The following is a 7018-nucleotide window of genomic DNA, read 5'->3' on the forward strand; positions in this document are numbered from 1 at the left end:
AACTTGATGTATCTCGTTCTCATGCTCGTTTATAGCAGTAATAGAGAAACCTGATATCTCTTCACTTTAGGTGGACAAGTAAACAAAAATCTCTGGAAATAAGCTATGTATGTTTTCATTTGTGACACTATATACTATTTAAAGCAGATGTAGTTTGACCACATACTCAAAGCAAATTTGGATTGATTACAAAGTCAAAATATGATAACCGTGTGATGTTATCAAATATTTTCTCTTTTTGATCATCTCTTGGTGTGGAAGAGTTGATCAAGAGAGACCGTTCTTTCAAGAGGGAAAAAAAGTAGAGATATGATGTCATCCTGATTTTGATATGTCGTTCATAATGTTTGCAACAAAGAGGTGCTCTTGAAGAACTTTGAATTTGCATCACTTATACGTACATCAAATTCAGTTTCATCAGTTCTCTAAGCCTGCGGCACTAAATTCTGAAACACAACAATCAAATCTATTTAAAATAACTTACTAACAATCAAAAATTGATGGGAAAATGATATAATGATGATCAAGCAGTCATTAGTAAGCAAGATGTTAGTCACTGTATGATCTCTGGAGTCTTAATCTTTAGTCATTAATAATCTGAATCTCTAGTCTCTTGTCTTTTACATGTGAAAATCTTCTCCAAACTAGATGTGAATGCTAAAGCACGGCCATGTTTAATAGCTCTAGAATCTTTTACGATAGTCTCGAGCATAAATTGGATTCTCGTTCACCCTGGATAGTGAGGTATGTTGGCTTCTCGTTTACTAGAGTGAAGGAGAACCCAATTTAAAAAACCTCCGGAATTTTTACTGAACTGTTATTTGGGCGGAATTTAATTACACGATATCTTTGCTTAATGAGTACTCTTTAAGCCTGAAGCTCATAAGAATTCATGTCCTGTTTAATACTAGAGCTTGAGGGAACTTATATTGGACCTCATGGAGTATGATATCAGAATTCGCAGGTTTTGCTGCCTGAGAATTAAGGTTATCAAATGACAACTTGAACAACACCCGAAGATGATTTGGTTGAAATTCAAAAAAAAAATTGAAAAATGCTTCTAGGGTTTGTTCTTCGGCGTTGGAGTTAGGAGGAAGAAGATAGAAAATTTTGTTGAGTTTGAAACATCTGTGTTAGTCGAGGTCCGATTCAATAGAGAGTTTAGGCTCGGTTTCATTTAATGGGTTGAGTACAAGTTTCCCACTCCCTTGATCTGAAAACCCCATCCTACAACAAAAGTGAATATCTGTATGTGCAAAATTTAAAAATGAATTCAGTTTTTTACCGCCTTGGTTGACTTAAACTCCGACTGACGATGAACCCTCTTGTAAAAAAGCTTAAATGATAACAACCGTGAATTTCGAGCTTATTCATGATTATATTTTTAATTGTAATGTCCATACGTTGCTTAATTGCAGTGTCCATGTGTTGTTTTGATTTTCCTTTTGACATGGTGGGTTTTATGTATCAAATATAAAATAGCTTTTCGCTCAATTCATTGTCACCTGACTTATGTGGGAGCATTATTTTTTTATTTTTTATTTTTTTTATGCTAATGTGGGAACATTATTTAAACGGGTGAATTTTAATACAATCGGAGGACAGCGTATGTACCGTTTCCTAAAGAACCCTGATTTTGGGCATATCTAAATCTTTTTAGGCATACAAAATAATAGTCTTAACATGTGTGATCTTATAAGGGATATCCTATGGATAGTTCAATTACCTATATGCCCTTAAATCTTTTAAATTACTAATATATCCCTAACTCTTTTTCTTCTTCCTCCTCCACAGCCGAACCCACCATTCTCTTCTTCTTCTTTTTTTTTCATCGTATCATCGCCGAAATTTAATCGTCGATTCGTGAAAATTTAGTCGACGATTAAACTCATCTATATAATGGGTCATCATAATCCAGTATCTCTTTCTAATCGATCGATTGAACAACCTACTGAAGAAGAAGAAGATTTAGAGTGTGAAGAACAAACTCAAAATCAACCACAAAATCAACCGGAAGAAGAGATTGAAGAAGAACCAACTCCGGAAATGAGAATAAGAAGGTTAGTTCTACAAACCCATCTCGTCAAAAACATGTTTGTGCGGCGGTTACAGGGTATGGTTCGGCGTAAAAAAACCTTAGATGTGCGCCGAGCTGTTCCTGAAACTGAACCCTGAAAGTACATATGAACGGCTCGGCTTAAAATGCAAATCTGTTTTGAGCCGAACTTAATGACACAGAGCCTTGTATTTAGTATCGGCTTATTCGATGGTGTTAGTTTTGTGCCGAATAAATGTTTTTCGAATTTCAGAAATTTTGCATGTGCTTAGGATCGGCTTATATGGTAGTATTAGTTTTGTGCCGAATAAATGTTTTGTGAATTTCAGAAATTTTGCATGTGCTTAGGATCGGCTTGTATGGTTGTTGTAAAGACCCTCAAGCACGTTAACGCAATTAGACCGGTCAAGAGACGTTTTAGTCGATAATAACTCGATTAGTTTGACGCGAACTTCAATTAATAAGAATTAATCTAACAACGATTTAGATACAAAATTAGTATCGCTGAATAGGTATTGAAAAGTTATGCATAATGGACTACTCGCACGTGTCATTCGGACATTGGGTGAAGAAGATTTATCAATTTTTTTTTGGAGGGTAACATTGTCATTTCGAATATTACCTTGTGGCTGCACGTGTCGATTGAGTGGGTGTCTCAGAAAATCTGGTCGGCCTTATCTACACCTAATCGAGAAGATCAACTCGTTCTTCTTTTCTTTCTTCTTAACTTCTTCTTCATTCTTCTTTCTCCTTCTCTTTCTTTCTTTCTTCCCTGTTCTTCTTCTGTTTTTGATTTCGAGAATCAATTCATGATTATGAGTTAATGTAAAGATGGAAAAGATCGAAGGTTAGTTGATAGTGGTAGTTTTGGTTTATACGGTGAAATCAAACCCAGCGGAAAAGGTGAAACAAAGAATTATAATTAGGGTTCCAGAAATATGAAATCGACTGAATATTTATAGGATATTAAGGATGAAATTGAGTTCTTAATACCGAAAGAATGAAGGGGTTGTTATGCAATTGAAGTTATGAATATTTTTGATGAAAAATCATCGAGTTAGGGTTTGTACGAAATTAGAGAAGCTTTAGAAGAATGGAACTGATGTTTAAGAAAGGTGGTTTGAAGATGGGTATTGTGTTAATTTGACAGTTGAGGTGTTGAGTTGATAATAAGTGAATTAAAGTTTGTAATAATTTCTGAAGAAGATTCATAAGACGAAATTGAAAGATTAGTAGATTAATTGGAGGTGGGTTAATGTGAATTTAAGAGTTAAGATTGAAGAATAACTAAGTTTGATAGTTAGAGTTTTGTATTTGAAGCTCAGATGGAGGATTCAAGTTACTAATGGAGTTGGGTTTGAATTGTCTTTTTATAAGAAGATGATGAAGTTGTTATGAGTTATGAACCGGTTAGTGTTTAAGAAAAATAGTTTTGAGGTAATTGTTCTCCTTTGTGATCTTAGTTAAGTTTTGCAAATTGTGTTGTTGAATCTATGGATTTATCTGTAGGCAGAGAAGTCCATAATTGAGATTGGGTAATTATTGTTGTTAGGAAGATTATGTTGTTGATTGAATTCAGAATCTGTTGGATGAATACTAAGTAGTTGCAGGTGGTGTATGGAAAGTGAATGAGTTTAGCATTATACTTGAATTTGTTGTTATAGCTGGAACTTGGACTGTGGTTTGAATTTAGGTTAAATTATTGAGATAAGAAGTGATATGAACTGGAATTCTAGATGTAGCTGAGATATATAGAATTACAGTGAATCTGGTATGGGTTGGGTTCGTACATGAAGTGTATTTGCTGAAAAATGTTATGATGTAAAACTTGGTACGAGTCGGATGAACTAGAATTGCGAGAATGTGAAGTTAGAGGTGTGTTGGTGCTGAGATGAACTGCAGGTGATGTTGGTATGGTAAGTACAGGGTTTTGGAGATGTTAAAGGAGTTGAATTGCAGGTTTGAGAAGTTGCAGTTGGGGGTAGGACTAGTGGCTCAAGAAGTGTTAGATGAACTTAGTATTGGAGATATATTAGGTATTGTCTTGACTGTTGCAAATGAAGAAAATCAATGAACTGTAAATCAGTTGAAGAATGAACTTAGTCGATGGATTGACTACAACTGATTAATTGTGTTTATAGAATGAGTGTGGCTTCGTACTGCATCTGCAGGTAAAGCTTAATTATCATTGTATATATTGAATTCTAGAATTCTATTATTATTAATAGTTTGTGTTTTCTTCATTTGAATAGAATTAGATAGGTTGTATACTTATAATTACAAATTGGATTAGGATGTTAGTCATCCCTGTCATTCTAGCTGACTCAATATGTCTAATTGACTTGGTGTATTTGACTGAGTTAACTCAGTAACTAGAACCGACCAAGCTTGACTCAGTAGACCTTGAACGATTTGACTCAGTTAACCATTTGACCGTCCCTGACTGTTTGTTGACTCCTTTGACCGTCAGTTTGACCGTTGGTTGACTCAGGTTGACTGGACCTTAGTTAATGGGCTTGTTAGTGGATTTGGGCTTAGAGTTAATTTTCTTAATGAACATGAATTTGACCCTTGTGATCCGAATTGACCTACGGTTCCTTCTACAAAGTTGTAGATATTCTTATACTTAGCTAATGGACTATAGAACTAATCTAATTAAATTAGTAAGGTTCCTTCTACAAAGATGTAGATATTCTTATACTTAGCTAATGGACTATAAAACTAATCTAATTAAATTAGTAAGCCTTAGATTTGCTAAAGATAGATAAATAAAATGTGTCAAACCTTAAACGGGCCTAGAATCATAAGAAAGACTTGTATGATTCTTGTGTGAGCCTTTTTGGCTAGATTCTTAGACTTCTTGTGTGATTAACAATTAGTCTATATTAACAACGATCGAGTCAAGGATGAACCAGTGGATCGTGGATCTCAAGGTAGGCGTGGCTTGTCATCAAAAGAGCTGGGAATACTTTTAACTCTTTTGAAACCATTGTTGTTTCTTTTACAAAAGTTTATGTTTAACAAACTCATGCATCGTCAGTTTGTGTATTTCTTGCATCGTTTAGTTTGTAGTATGATTTTTCTGTTGATTCTGTGAATCTTTCCATGAAATAGAAAGGACCTGTAATGTTTTGTTATCAATATGAATTGTTATGGGAAATGAGAATTTCCACGTGTGGTATATAGGATATGCTCCTTTATTTATATCTACATGAATTCAGCTTTTATGCTTATTAGGTGTGGAACAACCCGGCAGCAATATAGCTATGTAGGTGTGGAAAAACCCGGCATCACTATTATATATTGTTTGAAGAAGGAGTTTGTCCATATACATGTTTGTGCATTTCCAGTGACTTGGTCACTTTGTTGTTCGGAAAAACATGCATTGTTTTCCAAATCTTGCTCATGATTTCTTTAAATTTGAATGTTAGTCCTGCTGGACACCCCTTCTAGGGATGATGTGCTCACCCTTTCCCACTTTCAGTTTCAGAGACAGATCAGAGTTGCGCAGCGAAAGCTTCGAGGAGTTGACTCCGTCAATTAGTTAACTTCTGTTATGTTTATTATGTTGTATATTCTGTTTTATAAACCAAATGACTATTGTATATGTATCATTTGAGAGAAGTTCTTGTATAAATATATATTTCTGAGCGGGTTAGTTTTGGGTTAAGTTTTATAGCCGATTTCTTAATTTAATGCTTAAGTATTTGTCTTAGATTCTTCGTGCCTCTTTAATTAGTTAATCTCTTGGATTAGTCAGCTGCTAGCTTAGAAGGCGCTACAGTTGTATTAGTTTTGCGCAGATTATTGTTGTTTGAATGTCATGAATCTTGCATGTGTAGGACTGTCTTATTTGTATGACACCATTTTGCGCCGAATAAATGTTTCAATTCATAAGTCTAGATTCAGCTTATTCGATAGTATTAGGGTTGCGCCGAATATCATTGTTAAAATTCCATAAATTTTACAAGTGTATAGGATCGTCTTATTTATGTGATATCATGTTGCGCCGAATACATATTTGTGTTCATAATCATAGGTTCGACTTATTCTACAGTATCGGTTGTGAGCCGAATATAAAAGATCGACTTATAATTATTTTGTAGTATGAGCCGATCCACCCTCTGTGTAAGCAAATGAAAATTTTAAGACATGGTTCGGCTCATATGTGTTATTTAGGGTAAGCCGAGCCTTCTTATTTGTTGACAAATTTTTGGCATTTCAAATCCATATTTCATATAGTTTGTATCCCTTTGTTGTTCGAAGCATACTTGTGTCAGGACCAATGAAGCCAAAAAGAGGAAGAAGATGGAGGTAACACCTTCTACTTCTAAAACTCCCGATCCTCGAGCAGGAGGTAAGAAAAAATTGGGAGCGGGAGGTAGAGGAGATTATAGAAGAAGAAGCTGAACAAGTAAGAGTTGAAAGACAAGAAGAAGGAATAGCTGAAGATGAAGAAGCTGATGATATTCATGAAGAACATCAAGAAACACAACCCCAAGGAAAACCCAAGAAAGACAAGAAAGGTAAGAAGGGGGCAGAACCCGAGAAAGAGAAGGACGATGATGATCGACGGATCACTGGTTTACACATTTTTGATGAAGATGACGTAATTACACCTCGATCAAATGGTTTACCTCAAGGTCTTCCGGAAGATGGAGTAAATGTGTTGATTGGTTATGCCGAATCTTGGGGGAAGAGAATTTATGAGACTCTTGATCACACACGTGCAGTACGAGTATTGAGACACCAGAGGGCAGCGGAATGGAGTCTTGATGAAGAGGTTCCTGAGGTGATTGCTTACGTACAAGACAGTGCTTTATGGCCTGCCATCAATTATGGACATAAGGAATATGATAGTGTGTCGGCCTCTGCTTTTACCTAGACATTCTGTCCAGAAACTTACACATTTCAATTACCTTTTGGAGAGATGGCAATCACTCCTGATGAGGCTAGTAAGAT

The 7018-nt window shown here is 35.4% G+C and overlaps 1 long non-coding RNA gene across 1 annotated transcript; it reads left to right on the forward strand.

The window, feature by feature from the left end:
• The first annotated feature begins 2785 nt into the window (after positions 1-2785).
• LOC113341316 lies at positions 2786-5839 on the forward strand. Its single transcript, XR_003355882.1, has 2 exons — positions 2786-4227; positions 5541-5839. It is a non-coding gene; the product is annotated as an uncharacterized LOC113341316 (long non-coding RNA).
• The last annotated feature ends 1179 nt before the right edge of the window (positions 5840-7018 follow it).

This window comes from Papaver somniferum, unplaced genomic scaffold, assembly GCF_003573695.1.
Source record: "Papaver somniferum cultivar HN1 unplaced genomic scaffold, ASM357369v1 unplaced-scaffold_29, whole genome shotgun sequence".
NCBI lineage: Eukaryota > Viridiplantae > Streptophyta > Magnoliopsida > Ranunculales > Papaveraceae > Papaver > Papaver somniferum.